The sequence below is a fragment of the Trichogramma pretiosum genome, unplaced genomic scaffold, assembly GCF_000599845.2.
Source record: "Trichogramma pretiosum strain Unisexual culture from Peru unplaced genomic scaffold, Tpre_2.0 scaffold9, whole genome shotgun sequence".
NCBI classification, from domain to species: Eukaryota; Metazoa; Arthropoda; class Insecta; order Hymenoptera; family Trichogrammatidae; genus Trichogramma; species Trichogramma pretiosum.
The window spans coordinates 692,356-712,660 of record NW_019641697.1 but is presented as its reverse complement, the minus strand read 5'-3'; the positions used below and the strand labels follow the sequence as shown (position 1 = coordinate 712,660).

Here is a 20,305-nt window from a genome sequence, read left to right as displayed (position 1 = left end):
TAACTCTCAACTTTACACCCCATAAGGCTTATATTTTTCTTTTAACTTTTTCCTCGTCGTGCACTTTGAGAAAATCTCCGCCGAGGGCATAAATCAGCCGCGCCTCGTGTAATGAGAACACTTTGTCTTCCACATACTTACAGTGTATACGCGCGTACGGGCCAAGGCGATATGGCATTTTTTTTGCTCGCGGACGATGCCGTTATGTTTGGGTGACAGGAACGGCGCTCGAGTTAAAAATTTATACAATTTTTCCATCAATTTAATTACCCAGAGAGAAATCTGCCATGATTTTCTCGTTAAAGCAAATTTACATTTTGCGCAATTTCGAGCTCGGGCATTGAAAACTTGCACAATTTTCGAATATCTAATTATATGCGTAGCGCAGAGTTGGTTGGTTAAAAAAAAGTAAATTTGAAACACAACTTTGGCTTGGCATCAAACAAGAGAGGCGGAAAGGCTTCTTTCTCTCTCTCTCTCTTACTCGGTCTTCAATTAGCATATGAAAAAAGGGCCATTTTGTGCCGAGGCATATAATAAATCGCATCGACGATAATCAGCCCATAAAGTCACATTCATGAATCAAAAGCTTGCTACAGTCTCTCTCTGTCTCTCTCTCTTTTGGTAGTTAGAGTACACGCGTGCGGGGCTATATAGCCGCCTACGCGCGCTATTCACGGAAAATAAGCTAGCGAATACGTGCCGAATATATATTTTCCCAATCCTTTGAAAATGTAGACATACAGCGGTGCGCGCGCTCATTATGAGCTTTTCGCGGAATTTAATGCACGTTACCCTCTTCCTCTCTCTCGCTCCATCCATTACAAGCTCGAAATCATGCGGCGTTTATATTGGTGTTTTTGAATGTACATATATAATATTGTATATATGTGGAATTTGTTGGCTTTATAGGTTCGCGGAAGTCGGTCGGAGAGCGCGAATTTAGTCGCGAGTCGATCGAGCTTTGCTTAATAACTCTATCGAAAGCTTTGTTTGGCGTTTCTCGAAAGCTGCGTCGATCATCAGGAATTCAGCGCGCGGCGCGCCCGCAGAAAAATGACTGTCGATCGAATTTTAACGATATAAATCTCGCTTTCACGCTGTAGCCGCGCGTATGTCCGTGTGCGCGTGCGTGTGTGTGTGTGCGGGCGCGACAGCACCTCAGGGGTAGTAAGACTCGACTCGACTCGTAGTCGAGCGCAGAGATCGTTCGAGCCGGATAGGGAGCAATAAAACACGGCTCCGAAGCAGCAGTAGGCGCGCAGCAATGCATTTTACGAGCTTATCTTATCTGCCGAATTAGGTTGCACAGTCGCTTTTCCCTATCCGTATGCGCGCGCGCGCCTTTAACGATGTTTTATATACATGTGCGCCTACACAGGTGTATAATACACGACTTACACCGTGTACGTGTGCAGTTGCTGTGCAGCAAAGGATGAATAGCAGATAAGTCATTGGCTAGACGTGTACACACAGAGTAGCGAGTGTATAATAACGTATATAGGTGCGAGATTGATGGTCGCCGTATGCGAGCTTGGAGTTATGCGTATCGCGTCGATCGCGACATTCGCCTGGTATTATTTTGATTTAAAGCGAATTCGGTAATTTATAATTCGTCGGAAAAATCGGAGCACGCATATAACTCAACTTTTGGCTAATTCGTAGCCAAAAATCAGCAACGATCGGCCGAGGGGTGCAACATTTTTCGACTCGACGCGCGGCACTACATCGTGCGATTGTGTGCACACGCAGCGGTGCCAAGTATTTTTTCTCTCTCTCTTCGTGCGTGTGCGCGTCCAAGAATGCTGATGAATCGAATAAATACGCGGGACAGACGCGCTGCCTCGTGCGAGCGGGCAAAACGAAAGAGATATAGCTTCAACAGGATTGTTTCGTATGGCTGTTTGTCTTTCCCGCGCGGCGAGCTTGTTTGCGCGCATTTGCGAGATCTTCTGAAAAATCGTCTCTCTCTCTCTGTATATTCTCTCTCTCGACGACTCCGAGGGAAGCAATTTCAGTGCTGCTTCCAAGTTTTTGTTTTTCTTTTTGTCACAGCTCGCTTGCTCGCAGCTCGAGCACAAGAGCTATGCGAGCATGGATACACACTTTAGCCTCTTTAAACATCGATACACGCCGGCGAAAATAAAATAGCCTGTCGAAGCCGCTGCGACCTTTTTAATTGAGACTGTGCTATTTGTCGAGTCATATACGCGATCGATGGACGCGCGCGCGGCCAAAGCTGCAGGACGACTCGATCGCGTCGCTAGCAGCAGCTCCAACTTCTTGGAGAGAGTGATTTCATCGAGTCAAGAGTCGAGCTCTGCCATGGTGTGTGGGAGCTCGAGCCAGCAGCAGCCCATTGTGTGTGTGAGTGTGTATATGGTGGCTTTTTACACAGAGAGTCGCGCATGCAAGAGAGCCGTGTTGCCTCCCAAAATAAATATGTTGTTTATTCACAAGTAAACCGGATGCCGTTGTTTGCTTTGGAATAAATTGTTGTGTTAAGTTTTGCCATCGAGCACGCGTATATATGCTGCTATATGTACGCGCTATGCGTATGCCGAGTCATTGGCCTTTCTGCGCGGCCCAAGCGATCGGCCGCGACTCTCGAGTAGAGCTGCGCTGCTCGTGCGCGCCTCGTTCTCTATACCAGTTTTTAAGAAATTTCAAACGTCGAAGGTCGTGTTGTCGCAGCGAGTCGAATTGCTGCTACGACGATATGTGTTGGACGCCGATATACAATGAGCCGCACAGGTGTCGCTTCGTACACGATCGAGAACGAGTAATAAAAATAGCTGCGATCATTGTGTTGTCGTGTTTATTGTTCCTTGTCGCGTTGTAAAAACAAGAAAAAATAAACACATGTGGTTGCATGGAGTCGATTGTCATGTAAAAACAAAATGATGAAAATATTCAAGTGCTCGAAGAAGGATGAATTTCAGTAAACTTTTCTGCATTGATGGTAGTTCTTTTTAAAAATAACTTTGCCACTTGCGGTCGTATCTCAAAAACTATGTACGAATGTCGCGCCAAGTGACATGATAAGCCAAATCTTTCATTGTTGACACTCTTGTTATTGTTTGTTTTCAAACACATCGATCAATTGCCGAGAAAAAAAAACAATCGAGCTAGTATATTTATCTGTTCGTATGTAGGCAGGCATGCCGATAAGAAATAGAGCAGATGTTTTCCATAAATTAAAATTGGCACGGCCGAGGGGTAGGGCAAAAAAAGTTGGATAATAAATACGCACGCGACGCGTTACATTCTCGCAGCTTGCAGGTCCCAGGAATAAGGTACAAGCAATATCTCGACTTATTGGCCGTTACATGCGTGTATCGCCCGGCACATATATTATCTCTCGAGGGCCAAGTGGAAGCGGAGAAAAAAAAAGGAAAATAAAATAAAAGAAAAGATATTCGCAAGGCGTGCAAGGCCGTACATAAAGTTCGCGCAAAAGTCAAAAATAATAGGCGAGAAGTTTCTTTTTACCGAGGTGTTTACGCTTGTAAAATTAAATGGAAAAAAAAATAAAATAAAAAACTTTTCAATACGATCTAAACATATTTATACGTAGCGCTATTCATGCCTGCGCATTATATTTCGAGCATGCCTGAGCTATAGCCGAGAAGAAGCCAGGAGAGCCGAGTGTGTATACATAAGCAAAAAAACAGTCGGGCGAAAGGTCGAGGGCTACATCGCCGAAGAAGTAGGAGGTGGGGCCGGAGGAATATAAGAAGACGCTAGCCGAATAAAAATGGGGTGTTTATAAGTGAGTATCCCAATGTATCACGAGGCATATTTACATACGCCCCCGCGAATACGTACACGTATACATATACACGTGGCGCAACGCAGAAAAAAAGACTCTTTCTCTCTCACTGTTCCGATGTAATAAAAATTAAATATGATATTTCGAGCGGCGGACGCATAAAGAGAGTCGCTCGCATAAATAACAGGCGCTTTTCTTCGGCGAAAACTACAGGTTCACGTGTACAGCGTCTTATATGCACTTGCTCGCTTTTTTTTTCTTTATTTTTTGTCTTTCAGCTTCAGGAAAATTTGCTTATACCCGGAGACAGTTTGTGATTACGATATCGACACGAGGTGCGAACTTTTTTCGAGCCTAAGTTTCAAGATTTTGGTAGTAATTTTTATAAGGTGATGTTTAAATCTGCAAAGATTTGAAAGTAAATGATTAGAAATGCTTGCACCTCATTCAGTATAGAGATTTATTAGTTGCTTATTTTATTAGTTACATTACTTCAGTCACTAAGAAAATTTTGAGAGAAAATTTTGGAATTATCCATTTTAAATTTCAATTTTATTTTATTTAATTGTTTTAAAATGTAATGAAAGTCAAAATGTTATTTATTTATTTTATAATTTTATTCGGATGTGACAATTTTTAAAAATAAAATTTTAAAAACAGTTTTGCTTGATAAGAAGGAAGAAAAGGTCAATGGAAAAAGTAAGTTTCTGCGGGTTGAAACATTTCGCAAAGCTCGGTTGTAAAAAGGACAAACATGACTGACCACAGGCGAAGCAGTGTCCAAAGCACTCGTACACTCATTCAATAGAAGACTTACTGCCGGTAGAAATCCATCGACTCCTTAAAAAAAAGTAAAAATCATGGCCTCGGCGTCAATTCACCCCCCGCAGTATACATTCACCTCGAGGGAGTATTTTCTCGCTGTATCGCTTCGCTGCGTGACTTAGTAGACCATCTCTCTCTCTCTCTCTCTCTTTCTCTCCTTTAGTATTCCAAGGAGCACTCGCCCACTTATTCGGAGATCAGAGAGTGTATGTATATATAGCAGAGAGTACGAGAGTGAGCGGAGAAAGAGAGAAAGTGGCGATGTCGCGAATATTTCATTTTTAAACAACAGAAATATGCTAATGTATATATGCGGCGGCAAAAAGAGGAGAGGCTGGCGCGCGTGATACAAGGCACGATAAATAATCGCTCGCGCTGAGCTAGTGCCTCGGCGTGGCTGCTGTGCTCGGTCACATACGCATCGATTCGATTCCTTTTCCCGGGGCGCAATTAAAATTCAAATTTTATTCCGGAAAATCGCGGGCAAACATCAAGCTCGAGACAGTACGCTGCCGAGTAATGCGGAGCAGTAGCAGAGGCGTTAAATATGATTATTCAATTGCTTATGCGCTATTATACGGGGCCTCGGCTCTCTCTCTCGCAAATACGCGCTCTCTGTAACATCTGGCGGCTGTATAAGCCTGGGATTCATTTCTATGCGTGTACTCGGCTGCCTAATGGAAGCAGCCCTGATATTTCGACTCTCGGATTTCTCTATGTACAATATACAGAAGAGAGAGAGAGAGAGAGAGAGAGAGAGAGGCGCAGAGGTGGTGGTTTTGCCGAGGAGAGCAGCAGTCGTTTTGCGTGCGGTAATCACGGCTAAACAGGGCGCGGGTCGCGTGCTCCGCAGCTCCCGCACATCCAGCGGTAGTTATACTACATTACACGTATATAGCGCATAAAGGTGCTGCAGACTAGCCGTATACATACATGGAGACTATGCATACAAGTATACGTAAGAATATGCAAATCCGAGAAATAGTTTTTGCTTATATCGAGTACAATTGCGAGAGCTCTATATCGCCCCGAAGCGTGACTTAAGAGACTCGGCCGGGCGCAACAACCGTCTTGTCGCACTTAGCCCCGGAAGTTGTGTGCCTCGGGCCAGAGAAGCCCTCCTCTCCTGCACCATGCACGGCCTGAGCTCCGCATGTTCTCTCTCTTCCTGACTTTGGCCCGTGTAAGCTCCTCGAAGCCACAAACCAAAATTTATATACAAAGTATCTTGGACGCCACTGCGCGTTGACCCTTGTCCGACGCGCTCCTACGTATATACCGTACTACTAGACGCGTAAGTGAAACGCACAGGACTGCGTGTTGGTGCGGCCCGCTATTATATGCATGCGGTTTCGAGTCGTAAATTTTCGTGGCCTAGCGCGACATTCTTTGCTTGCAGCTTCTCTCCCTCCCTCTCTCTCTCTCTCTCTCTCTCATTTCGACGCCTTTGTTTCGATTTATTTTCGGCAACTTTTAGCCGGCAGTGAGTTATGTCTCTCGTCCGAGCTCTCCGGAGTTTGCAGCGCTTGGCACTTTTTTCTCTCGGATCGATCGTCAAATTACGAGTCGTAATGAGCGAGCCTTGGCACAAATATACGTGTTAAACAGCTAGCGCGACACACGATGGGCGCGCGGACGGGGCCCCCGAAATACATAGCAGCCAAACAAGCGCATAGCCTGCCGGTGTACTCGAGGTTATTTACGTCGCGAAAACTCCGGCATTATTATAGCAGCTGCTTTGGTCTTTTTGCGCTACATGTACGTATGTCGCGCGTACGTCTGCGCTCTGGCTTAGTCTTATACCCCGCGCGCGCTATTATACGCAGCGCTCTCGGCAGCTCGTTTTCTCGCGACAACGGAATTATGACGCTCGCTAATTCGGATCTATCGCGATGACTCTGGCCTTTTATTGCACTTTTCAATTTATCGCGCCACTGCGGCCTGACAGATAATATGGCTTTTGATTTATGCGCCCGAATGCTCGGCTCTCGACCCTCCCGTCACATTGTTTTCCTCTTTATTTTGCCGTTCTCTCGCTCCCGCCCGAGACTTTTCCTTTTTGCGCGGGGAGGCTTACGAGATGATGCACGTCTTCGGACGCGACTTTTGCAAATATCACAGGCCCTTTCGCCTTCGTCGAGAACTCCATGCCAGAGCGCATCGCAAATTCGATGATAGAATTTTGCATTCGAAGAAGGGAATCCATCGGCACATTAACGAAACAACCTACTTTCGTGCTCGAGGGAAGCCTTTCGATAATCGAAAACGTACGCTGGATCGTAAATGCAAGTCTGCTGTGCAGATAATCCGAGCAGCAGACCGAAATCGTCATCATATCTCTTGGCTTCCATCTCTCTCGAGCGAGTTTAATTTTCAATTCGGCGCGCGCGACGATGTGCAATGAAATTTAACTGCTAATCGAGCTGCCTCGCGCGCTCACCTATTCTTTCAAAAAAAGACGTTGCCAGCGGCAAAAACAATCCATTGATAAATAAGAAAGATGAGGGGAAAAAACTAATTCTAGCTCTAAGTATGAATGCGCACGGAAGTGACGGGTGGCGTGCGATCGCGCCAGAAATATCCGAAAGGGAAGAGGCAAAAAAAAGGAATGCGCCAGCTCTTCTCTCATTACACCTTTAATGAAATGCTGCCGGCGTTGGCCCACCCGCAGACGTCGCCGTTTATTGTATAGCGATAACGAATCGAGCGCGCGAGCGAATGTGTCGTCTCTGGGCCCGTGTGCACGGCAAGCAACTTTTCAAGAGTTTCGCCTCTCGACGTATAATAATATAAAAAAAAGCCTCGCGATCGTGTGTTGCGTTCGGCAAAGTTTTACATTGAAAAGTTTGGCCGCTCGAAAGCTCGGGGCCGGCTCGTGTGCGTGCACGCGGCGGCGGCGGCATTGCTCCCCTAACTTTTCACTGTGAAATCGAGCGAATTAAGTCGAGGGAATTTTATTCGTAAGAGGCCGCGATCTTTCTCGTAATATGCAACTTTTCTATTTTGGCCGTGCGCGAGCAAACGCCTGCAAATTCATGCTCGATCGGCCAAATAAAAACAAAATTCTTGTAAATGATGAAAAGACTACAAATCACAGGCCGAAGTTATATACATAAACACACATTTAGCTTTTCTATTAGGCCGAGAGCGCATAGCTCTCACGCGAAATGCAAGCGGGCATGCCGCTAAATAATTTAGGGCGCAGCCCCTAATTACAGACTATATAACGCGGTGGCGGCTCGAGATAGACTTTCGAGAGAGATACGTGCACGCCTTACATAATAGTCGCTAAAACGAGAGAGAGAGAGAGAGAAAGAGAGGATTCGGCCAACAATAAATATGCGCCCGCTTGCCAACTTGCCGTGTACGCGAGTCTGTGTGTATGTATACATTTGCCAATGATTCACCGTTATTACTTGTGCAAGTTGCTTTTAAAAGCGGAGGGGCCAGAAGCAGCAGCAGCAGCAGACAGAGCCAGAGCATAGACTCCTGTTTTGCTTTCAATTTTTCATTGCTGGATCGCGTGAACGCATAGTTGACCGATGCAGCTCGAGCTATATCGTGTTATTACGCCAAAATCCCCGGCTAATGGTGAATTATTATTGAATTTTAATACCCGGCCGAGCGATACAGAAGCGGAGAAAATTTGTAATTGGCGTATCGCGAGCTGCAGCCTGACCCCCTTTTTGCACCTAGCATTATTTCTACTGCTCTCTGTGTATAGAGGAGCGAAAATGTGCGTATCGGCCACTTTGAACGGGCGCACCGCGCAATAATGAACCGCAGGTCGTTCAATTTTTAAGCATCGGCGAAGAAAAGACGAAGGCAGCGCTTGGCTAGCGACGATTTTCGCGCTGCATTATTGAGGCCGTACACTTTTTACAACAATATAAGCATTTACATATGTAGAGGCACTTGCTTATATCGCGCGCAATTACAGCTCGCGACGACACAGCGAAGAATAAAGAAAGAGTCGCTTTTGACCTGTCAAGGCCATCTGTTTTTATTGACTCGTGCACGCGCGCCTATCTCGCGATACATGAAATATGCAAGAGAGTACACCTACACTTGCACGGGGTTACTAACTCATCGACACGCGTACACTGCCATTGTTGCGTATTTACTTAGCGTTTTTCCTTTGGCGTGTGCAAGGCGCGTACAGGCGCCTACAGATACGCGCATGCACACACGAGCCTCGACGCGCGCGTACACATACGCGCGTACAGCAATGTGTATAAGGTAGGTCTAATTAGCCACGCGCGACTTGGGCAAATGTTTGCAAGACTCTGTTTATGAGCGAGCGAACACAAGCCTAGCTTTGTTTTAGCTCGCAGTATTATTCTGCTCGGGTGAGAGAAACGCGAGGAGGCAAATAATACTCGCAAGCTCGCAAGCTGCTCGCAAGCTGCAAATGATAATAGGTAAAGGAGGAAATGCGGAGCCATTTTTATTCGGCTCCTCTCGTGCGGCCGACAAATCAATTGACGTAGCGAGGGGGGCAGTCTTTAAAAGCTCCGTGCTCTCGAGCGTTGGAATTTTCGTTCGAGCTAAAAGCTCGCCAAACCGTTCGTAGCTAATAAGCGCACTGCCTTGGCGTGACTCGACGCAACGAGCCTCTCTCTTTTCGTCCGCGGCGGGGGCTGCGTCAAGCGATGCAAGAGTGACCGATGACTCGGTAATCGGCAAAAATGAACAATTTATGCGATACACTCGACGGCGACTAATTGAAATTATTTTCTTAAAGAAATCGACAATGCGTGATCGAGGAAAAGTTTCTTTTAGCCTCTCTCGAGGCATTAAATGCAAGCTCGCATTTCAGCGGCGTTTTGTCTCTATTAAGACTCGAGATTATTATAATACAAGTTGACTGGGAGAGAAAAAAACTCCGACGGTGAGCAAACAGAACTCGAGCTTCGAAAAAAAAAAAATTGTCGAAGACGGAATCAGAAGTGTACAAAAAAAAGCTCCTAGCAGCGAGCTAGAGAGAGAGAAAAGTAAAGAGGGCTAAAAGAATCGATGTAATTAATGGAAAAAGTCACCTTGGACTTTGCGCTCTCTCGTTGGAATTGTAAATTCTGTTAATGAATAATGTTTACAACTCCTCGGCGTGCGGGTGCTCGCTTGGCGCGAGAGAAGAATTATGCATCGGGCCGTGGGGCAAGTTTTTACGAGGCGAATTACGACTTCTGAAACTATTTTTACGACTGTTTATATGTGTCGCTTCAATTATTTCGCCAATTTGCAATTAAGAGGCGCCCACGACTACTGGCTGGGAAAGAAAGGGTTGTACTTTTCGTCGGCGGTTTTGCCGGTGTGATTTTACGACGCCGGAGCGATGCCGCGCCATATCGCCTGTGCGACTTTTCCCATCGTATGAATTTAGCCGAAGTGGCTTTTAATTTTTTCTCTCTCTCTCCGTGAGCCAAAATATCGCGCTACAAACGATCAACAGCCAAACTAATCGTCGCGCGGGCAAAGTAAGCAAGCTGGCAGCGCAGCAGTGGTGCGCGGGGGGCAGGCCAGCAGCAACGAACAAGACGAAGAAGAAGAAAATTGGAAGCAGCCGCGAGGCAAGCAGGCGCCACTTAGAAAAACGCAATTTTCTTGAAACAATATAGCATAATAAATGCCGGGAAAGAGAAAGGCACGGAGATAGAGGAGGACCGAAAGCAGAGGACGAGCGAGAGAGTGAGAAAGGCTCAATTCCTTATTACAGTTTGTAATGTACTTAGGTAACTTCTGTTTATACATCCAACTTTTACCCCCTTGGCTTTTAGCGAGCGTTTTTAATAGTCTTCTATCTCGCTTTCCCATCTTCTTCCGGTGAATTATTTTTTTTTCTCTCTAGCCTGTTTTTTTGTGCCAAACGTACACATCGTTTGTTTATATCGAAAAAAACAGGTAGGTAGGAGAAAAAGAAGGAAAAAAGAGAAATGTCGGTAAACATGAGCGTTACGCGCAGCAGCGAGTATACTGCACTCGAAGTGCGGCGGTGTCGGGAAAAAATTTATCGGCTCTTAGGTAAGCCGAGAAGTTTGCGCGGGAAATTGGCCATTGAGAGCACCTGGCATATTTTCGACAACACACGCACGCACGTGTATTATAGCTCGTTAGAAAAGTTTCGCGTGTCAGGGAAGGAGGGAGGGTGTAAACAGAGCCGCACGCATGCAAGCGATCATCGTGGCGTATCGCGCGCGTCTTGAGCTATGAGAAAACTTTAAACTGCGCCTCGCGCAAGAGCTCTGCTTTCTTTCTCCTTCTTTACGTGCGCGCGTTATAAAGAAAAATATCAATTTTTGACGGGTACTCGATACAGCGGACAGCAGCAGCAACTCACACAAAAGGCAGCTTGACGGCTTGCGTGCGCTCTTCTGTTTACACTGCTGTTGAAGCTCCGAGACGCTTTACGAGCTTTTCTTAGCTCTCGAGAGTCGCAAGCTCCCAGCCAAATGTATCGTGGTTTTTTTCGCGCGACGCTAAACGAGTACATATATCTGCTGCTAAGGACAAGCTCGGAGGAATGTGCCGAGAGGGTGGCGAGTACACAACCTACTTTTCCTCTCTCTTTGGCTCTCTCTCTCTCGCATTGATATATGTGTAAGCAAGGGAGTATCAGCTCGAGCTATATAAGGTGTGCACGGCCATGCGCGCGCGAGTAAGTAAAAAAGAATGCATTTCGTAATTTACGAGCGCGAGGGTGAGAAATAATGGCTCGTACTGGCGATCGACTTGGTGTTTGTATGCTGTATGTATAGTACTCACGCGCGTGGGCGAAGAGAAGGAAAAAATAAACGGGCGCAAGGGTCAGAAGTTTTATAGTTATCGGAGTTCGATTCTTACTTAATTGCCCGACTCGTTGGCGCGCTCGAGGCTTTTGACTAATTGTTTACCGAAGCCATACGACTAGCCTGTACACACGTGTACACGAGCTTTTTTCTCCGTCGAGCGCGTTTTAAAGCGAAAAATCTTACAAAAACACGGGCCGCGAGAGGCAGCAGTTGTAACGAGCTCGAAAAAAGACAAAACGAAGCCTAGCTCGTATGTACTAGCTGACTAACGAAGTATCTCGCGGTATACGGCGATGTGTATACGAAACTTGCCCATTCGTATGGGGCGTTGCAATGTATAATACCTCAACACAATGGGACCTTTTTCTCTTCCTCTCTCTCTCTCTCTCTCCCTCGCTGGCTGTAGCCTTCGCGCAACGCTGACAGTCGGTAAACTCGCTGTTTGCTCAACTCTTTGTGTGCGTGTGCGTTACGAGGAGAGGCTCCGCTGCTGCTGTTGTACAGCAATGACAGACCGTCGAAGGGTGAGTATGTACGAAGTAGCGAAGAAATGTCCACATTTGCGCGCCGTTATTTCTGGTGTTAGAAGCTTGATTATCATTGTCTGATCCAGGGCAAAAAGTTTGTGCTCTTGAAAATTCATCGCAAAAAAGCGAGCTCGGCTGCGTAAAGCTCTCGACGCATGATATGCGGGATGCAACGTAAAAGAACAAAGGAGAAAAGAGCAGCAGCCACAGCGAGTACGGCGCAATTCGGACGTCGCGTGTCGGAGACAGTCCCATACACACACGTACATAGAGCCGGCCAAGGTAAGCCAAGCATTTTTTTTCCTCGTATTTTCGAGCGGCCGGCCCGAGCCAAGCACACTGGACAGTTTGTTGCATGCATAATAGTATTAGGATTCATTAGCAATCAGAGATGGACGGTGTTCTGATTGTTTACACGGAGCATCTCTCTTTGTCGGCCGGCTTGCTTGTCCATTCTTGCATGTGCGAGCACTAGACTCTATCTCTGCCTGCGGGTTACTACGAAATTTTGCTTTTTCCCCGATGCACACACGTGTGCGTTACTCTGTACGGCTGTGTGTCTGTGATTCTGTGTGTACAGCAGGGGCCGGACTATATCTAAGCCCTAAACTAAAAAAAACGAGAGAAGGCGGTTCGACGATTTTGTTGGAAAAGTGCAAGTTCGTTAGTTTAAGCACGTGACGCGCGTGCCGATGCATGCAGCAGAGCCTGTACATGCGCTGCAGTACTCGCCTACTCTGTCAGCGAGAGATGCGATTTTTTATGCTCTGAAAAATTTACGATGGATTGATTGTGTTTTTAGAGAGAGAGAGAGAGAGAGAGCTAAAACGGATAGGCAAAATTTGTATTACATGCCTGACTAGCTTCCGGGCTTTATGATTGAGAAATTGACTGCACGTCTAGTGCACTGGTATAACACAAAGAAATTGTCGATAATTTAATTAAATGTATTAATTATAACTTGGATCTCTTTTTCGTCGAGGTCGCAGGCATAAAATTGTAACGGCTCGAAAAAAAGCCGAAAAAAGCTGCTGCCGCATGCACTTGCAAACAATAGCCCCTGGGTTGCATATAGGAGCTGCTGCTGCTGTCGATAATTCGCTAAACTACTCGAGAGCGAGAGAGAAAAAGCAGTTGTCCAGCTGATACGGAGACACGTGAATATACAAGCAAAAACAAAAAGGAAAAAGGCAAAAATCGGCGCGAAGTTGCCGCTTATGCACTCTCCGCGTCGAAGGGGCGAGTTTTTTTTCCCCCGACGATAAGCGACGCTCGTACGTATATACCAGTCTACGGTTGGGTACATAATGCGCGACGCATGCAAAATGTGCGTGTAATACAAGAGAACACACGCACACGCGGACACACGGGCGGGTATGTACGCACACAGGCGCACAAAAGGAAAGATCGATACAATAGAATATTTGTACAGTCGGATGCTATGTAGGGGGAGAGAGCGACGAGAAAAGTTACCCCTCTTATACGAGTGGTGCGCGTCTTTATATACATACAGGCAGCGGCGGCGGCGGCGGCGGTGGCCCCTGTACAGCATGCGTACGCGTATACACGTAAATACGCGAGTGGAGTCGTGTGTGCGATATATCGCATGATGCATGCCGGTGTATATGTGCTTGCATATTTATTCGGCTGATTTGCCGCGCGCGAGTGTCGTGCCCGAGCTGCGGCGGCGCATTATTTTATCAGGTGCAAAAAAACAATCAACTCTCTGCGTAGAGCTGTCGCGATTCAATGATGTGCAAATAACTTCTACGAATCCCAAGGACGACTCATGAAGTATTTAATGCTCACCGCGCAGAATTAGAGTCGAATCGTCGATGTCGATGTATGCACGGTTGCATATTGCAGCGCGCCAAAGACAATACGCGTAAAGCTCGTCGCCCTCCTCCTCCTTCTCCTCCTCTGGCCCCATCCCCCAAACCGAGTAGCCGAAACCTAATATTATTTGTTTGATAATCGATGGCATCACGTCATCGCGTGCTTACCGCTAATACGTAACCGACGCTCTCTTTCTCTCTCTCTCTCTCACACGCACACACATAGACACGATGCACTCGTACAATCGCCAGGCATAGAAGGTCCTTCACGGGTGCATGAAATTTTCGAGGTATTGTATTGGCACGTGGTAAAATCGCATTCGCGATACGACAGCATTGAAACGTTATTCCTGTAAAAGGGAGCGCCGGCCCAGCGCGACAACGACTATAAGTAAAGTACGTTGTAAAGGTGCCGCATGCACACCAGCGACGATTGACCGGTGAGTGTGTGTGTGCATGGGGCACAAGTGTCTTATAGTTGAAGATAATTCGAGATGATGTAATAAGGTATTTATAGTTGCGCTAGACTCGCTAGACCCGCTCGGTCCGCCGCCGCCAGCAACAGCAGCAGCGTCATCGTCGCTTCAATTACGCAAATGGAAAATTGTTATATTTAGATGCATTTACGCGTGCAATAATAATCGCGCGCGCGCGCCCAACCACGTGTCTATCTATGTGTCTGCGTGTGTTTGTACGTATTATGATGTGCATGGGTATGTGTAGGTACTTATAGTGCGGCTAACAAAGAAATGCCGGCCTGCGGCGTATAAGTGAATTTCAATAATGTAAAGGGGGTAATAGCCCAGGCACGGGGTGAAAAAATAAAACAGCTCGAGTGCAAAAAAAAAAAAAAAAAAAGAAAACAGCAGCCACAGTATTCGATTATTAATGCGTTTCGCGAGCTTTCTCAGAACGTACTACACACGCAGCTCGCACATGTAAATACGCAACGTGTTGACCCAATCGATCGCGCGACTACTCGCAAAGACGAGTAGAAAAAGCGAAAAAGTTCGCGCGTACAAAGACTCGAAAATATGTAAACGATCGATGCCTGGCTGTCTTTGCATCGGTTTTAGGAGGTGTCTAAAACCATCGTAAATAATTAGTCATCGCTTCGACGCGTCGCACACACACACACACACACACACACACAGCACAAGTTTCCATTTGATTAATCGAATAATCGATTTGATTCTCTCCTAATGTACGGGTGTATTTACTAACAAGGGCCACCGCGCGCGACACACACTCGACGTTTTCACATTATATCGACAGATGCGCGTACGTGTGAGTGCGTCGAATGTGCAGAGGAAGCGCGAAGCCGTCCGTAAGCGCCGATTAAGCCGTGTGGCATATATCCAGCCAGCCGATTGGACGATGCAGCTCGTCGAGCTCTCGACTTTATTATAATAGAAAACAGAGGTGGAGGCTAGCGTTCGATATCAACTCGACTTGTTTTGCGAGCTCGCGCGCTAATTACGCGTGTCTTTGTGCGTTTCTAATCCAGCCGATCGCGCAAAAAGTCCCGGTGTACGCCGCCCACGCGTGTAGATATAAGGGCTTTAGCGCAGGCTGCGCAAGTCGCGCACAAAGGACTTGGACTCATAACGCACATGTGACAAATTCTCGTTCTTCCTTATATGACGGCACGAGCTCGCGGCCATATTATTATTTTCATATTCCTTGCACACGCACACAGACGGGATCGCACACGCATGTGTGCGACTCTCTCGCACTTTGGCGCGTCGTGGCCGAGAGCCTGGCGAAAGTCTCTTTCATCCCTTACTGCTCTTGCTCCTTGCTCGTCTTTTTTTCGGGGGAGTCCGACGCGATTGGTTCATATTGCACGTGCGAGATATTGCGCCAGAGGAGACAGCGCGCCAGCGAACTCGCACACACGCGACTCGTGAGTTGAGATATTTGTAATTGAGGATGTGTCTCACACACACTCGCGCCCGCAAGTTGTCTGCCCGCTCGCTATGTAAGGCCGCCCGCGCTGCTACTGCTGCTGCTGCATTTCAGACAAAAGAATACGAGCTTGAGGGATTTGCTCATCGCGCTCTGCTTTTTTCGGCCCGACTACGTGCGACAACGATGTGATTGCAATTCGGCGCGAGAAGTGCATTCTTTTTCTTTTATTTTTTGGCACACAGCGGATGATGTATCAAGCGAGCGTGTGACGAAAGACTAGCGCGAGGCTGTGCGTACCATCCCATGTGTCTTCTTGTCCGTATCACACGACGACCCTCGGGGTGACGAGCTCTCTCACCCTAGCGCTTCATCGGAAAAAAGCCAACGGAATTATTTTGAAAATATTTCGGCGAATTTTCGGCTCGCACCGAATCCGATACGTACTCCATCGAATTTTCGAAAAGTTTACCCGAGCTCGTCGCGCGTTGAAAAACAAAACAAATTACCCTTCGTGGGACGGCTGCGGTTCGGCATAGCTGTGGTTTTCAACGCGAGCTTTTATCATCCCCGCAAATAAATCGGCTAATATCACGGGCTATTTTACAAGATTTTTATCCGCGCGGGGCTCAAGAATGAATAAACCAGCTTGTACAGGCGTTTCTTGTTCTTTCTTCGGGAAATCAAGACGACGGATGCACGGCTGAAAAGACAGTCCCTCGGGGATGTACAGCATACCACCTGGCTATATACTGCCAGAAAATCATCGGTGAAAACGTAAAAGCTCCGTTGACAAATCGATTTCTATTATCGGCCAGCTCGAGCTTCCCTCGCCACCTATCTCAGCTTCTGTATTGATGACTTCATTTCGCAACTGATATATAGACGTACGACTTTTACGTAAAATTATTTGCCATCTTTTTATCAGCACCAAAAAAAGGAAAATTACTCGTCACATCGACGCAATAGATCAGAATGTAGATCGTTGAGCTTAGCTTATTTTGGGATTTGTCGAAAGCAACGCATATCCGCGTCCAGTATGTTAATGACATGTGTCTGCATGGGATCGAATCTAGCTGACGTTACAGTTACCGTTGCTATTGTATTCTGTGTTGAATTTCCGAAGTAAATTATTTGCTTGCTGCTATTTTCAATGATTGAAATATTTACCGGGACGCTTATGGGCTTCTCTTGTTTTGGAGAAATATCACTACATTGTAGACAAAAGCCAATAATACATGCTTAACGAAGGGCCAAGAATATAATTAAAAAATATACATAATAACTCGAGGAGCTTATAGAAAGAGAGAGAAAGAAAGAAGAGAGCGATAAAAGCTCCGAAATCCCGGGCACGCGTTAAAAACAAGTGCGTCACGTATGAATGGCGAGGCAAACCTTTCCAAAAAACGATGTAAAAAATAGCGAGCCACGGAGAAAAAAGGAGCGTTTTTAAGCCCTGTTTTCGAATGGTATCTTCTTAGGCCGTGGCACATAATAATTCCTGCGTCACAACAATAGGCCGGATCCTCAGCGCTTACACCGGGAAGTAGTGGCCACGCACAGACGCACCACCACATGTGGTCAAAGCTTTAATCACGTCGCCCACGACAATGAGAGCTCGCAAGGTCATAAATTGATTTGGGCGAGAGAGAGACGTAGCGAAATAAAAGGGCCCTTTTTCGCTTAGCCCAGAGGGAAAGTTATGTACCAGAGGATTTTCGCGTAATTATTTTTATTAACTCTTCTCTCTTTTTTAGTCTAGACTGGAAACTATACGTAATTTTGGAAAATTTTTTTGGATTTACGAGGCTAATAACCGAACGTGTCTAGTCCGAATTAACATCGCGTGTCTTTCGTTTTTCTTGCTGCTTCCTATTACGCTCGTATTGCTGAAAAATTAACGAATTTTCAAACACGATTGGAATATTGAATCAGCTGGACAGTCGAGCGCTGAGGGGTTATTTCCTGAAAATCCATCGATTGAACGTATAGCACCAATTAACATTGGATGTTGATATTCGCAAGCAAATCTCAAAGATCGAGTAGGAAAATTAGATTTTATGCGTCTTGCGCTCGAAAAAGTAGCTCGTTTACGCAGCAGGAGCCTAAAACAGATAAGTTTGATTCCCACGTGCGCGTGGCGAGCTTCCCTCGAACGCACGAAACTTTGCTAAGGAAAAAAGTACGAAACCAAGAGCCGGGATAAAGAGGCTTCGGGGAATTTCAGCGAGGCACAAAAAAGGGGGTTATTTTCGTCGGTCAATGAATTTACAGCCAACGCTTAACGAGAATGACTTTGCCGCACGTGAGAGAGAGGAAGAGAGTCTGAGTAACAGTGGCGGCGGTGAAAAAAAAAGCACATCTTGCGTGAATTAACGTGAGAAAGAAGAGGTCGAAAGTGTTCTCTAGGCCGCAACCGCAAGTGCGGTGTGGCTTTGGCTGTTTTTACGATGCATCGTTTGTTTATATTGAATCTGTTCTTCTTTATATTTTTATAATGAACTCGAAAGGTGGGCATAAATTTGAACGCCACTCGAGTAAAATTCATGCTTATATGCACCGATGAATACTTCGGGTCGTAAGTTTGCAGCCCCTCGCAGCAATTTCGGAGGATCGTGCGGTGCGCGCGAGACTCGGCGGGGTCGGGGCGCGGGAAAATGCGTGCGCGAGAAAACTTGATAATGTCTATATAAAGTAAATTGCCGTGAAATCTTGGAGGTCGGAAGGAAAAAAATAAGATAGGCCGATCCGTGTGTGCGGCGGCGATGAAAACGAAGCACTTTTCATTAGGCTTGTTATTTTTTGTATGTTATATTTTGCACACGGGCAATAAATTTGGAGGCCGGGGGGCGCGGCGCGTGCAGAAATAGGTGGAAAAAACTTGTTGGATTTTGCAATATGGGAGAGCGGCTGGAGGCAGTCGTTGGGCCGCGGCGAAAAGGGCTTAAGCTCTCTCACGCATGTATAAGCGCCTCATCCTCGCTTCATAAAAAATAATCTCTCTTTCCATTTGGATATATACAGGGTGCGGGCGGGGCGCGAGGGCAGGTACACTGCAGGCGCAATCGGCTGCAGTCTATTGCGCTCATTACGTCGTATATGCTTGCCGTGGCTGTGTAATAACTCCAAGAAAAAGAGTTTCGGCCCCGAAAAAAGGCCGCTCCAGTCGATCGGCAAAATTAAATTTCACCACGGTTCATATACATAAAAGAGAAAGAGCAAATGCGAGAAAAAAAAATCTCGTAGGCGAGCCAAAACAATTAACAGGCGGCTATAGCCTTTCCCTTCTGATATAAAACCTGCGAACGCGCAATATCGCGAGCAATAGGCTTGAGAGTATGGATATGGGCAGCGAGAGAGAGAGAGAAAAGTGCAGAGATGAAACATGCTCGCGCGGGGCAAGGGTTGCTGCTCCCTCTCTCTCTCTAGCACAGCTCGCACGCACGAATCGCTTAATAGAGAAAACGAAACTACGCTTGTATGTTTTGTTCGTGTTTAGAGCTTATTGGCCTTTTTGTAGCTGCAGCTGTCCTGAAAAAATGCACTTTCTTTTATTAATTTTCGCATGAGGCTTTCTAGTAAGCAGAAAAATCAACAAATCAACGCGACGTCGTTATCGAAAGCTCCAGAGGCAGCAGCAGCAGCAGTAGCAGCAGCAGCAGCAGTAGTACTGTGCTAGCTGCTGACCCTTTTCGCCGGAGCGTTTACAGTACGCGCATATATATCGAAAACGGAATAGCAAATAATATCAGGCGTTAATACCTCCGGCGAGCGGCACGAGCGGACCCTCACTAAAACTAGTTTATGGCCACTTGTTATTAAGCTTGCGAGTCTACGAGTGTCCAAGGGAGAGAGAGAGAGCCATGGCCTAGTGATAAGTCGACTCGAGGGTGGCCCCGACTGTATAGGGAAATAATTTCATTAAAGACGAGTTTTGTGCAGCTGTGTGGGTGCAGCGCACAAGAAGGAGCCGAAAGAAAAAATAGAGCGATTCGACCTATTTTGGCGCGTCCAGCTGAAAACTCAGCTCATAAATGATAATTCCCCAAGCCTGCGAGCTCTTATCTGCTCCGGCGAGCTAGTGTATACGGGAAAAGAAAACTTTACTCAGCGAACCGGCGCTCGACTCCTACATCCAATTACTCGGGGGGGCAGAAAAAATGTTATATATCTACGGGCGGGGGCTAACAATGCACTTCCCTCTCGCTGGCATAATGCAACACAAATACACGGAGCTGCGAGAAAACTTTCATCGCGAGAGAGCGAGGAGAGTAAGCAGGCCGAGCGGGAGAGGCTGCTGCTGCGTGCGTGAGACGGGGCTGCGCATGAAATCGAACTTGAATCGTTAATTAACGCGCTGTAAAGAGAAAAGTATATACAGTAGCAAGGGTCGACGTCTGGCCAGACGACACAGCTCTTGTTTGTCCGGGCTCCAGTCGTCGTCGGCACTTCCGTTTCTCTCTCTCTCTCTCTCTCTCGGCCGAGCGCTTCCGTATGTATTATACTCGGAGAGTAGACAAGGGCTTCTCCTGGATACACACGAGCGTATTTTCACTGTCCCTTAATCTTGCGCGCCGGCTAGTGCTGTTTTTACTGGCTCGTGAGCTAGAAGCGCGCTCGCCACTGGTCATTTGCATCGCTCAAACGTAA

The 20,305-nt window shown here is 46.6% G+C and overlaps 1 protein-coding gene across 12 annotated transcripts in view; it reads right to left on the bottom strand.

The window, feature by feature from the left end:
• The window catches only part of LOC106651589 (forkhead box protein P1-like), a 140,039-nt gene that overhangs the window by 72,829 nt on the left and 46,905 nt on the right, over nt 1-20,305 (bottom strand). The window lies entirely within an intron of this gene.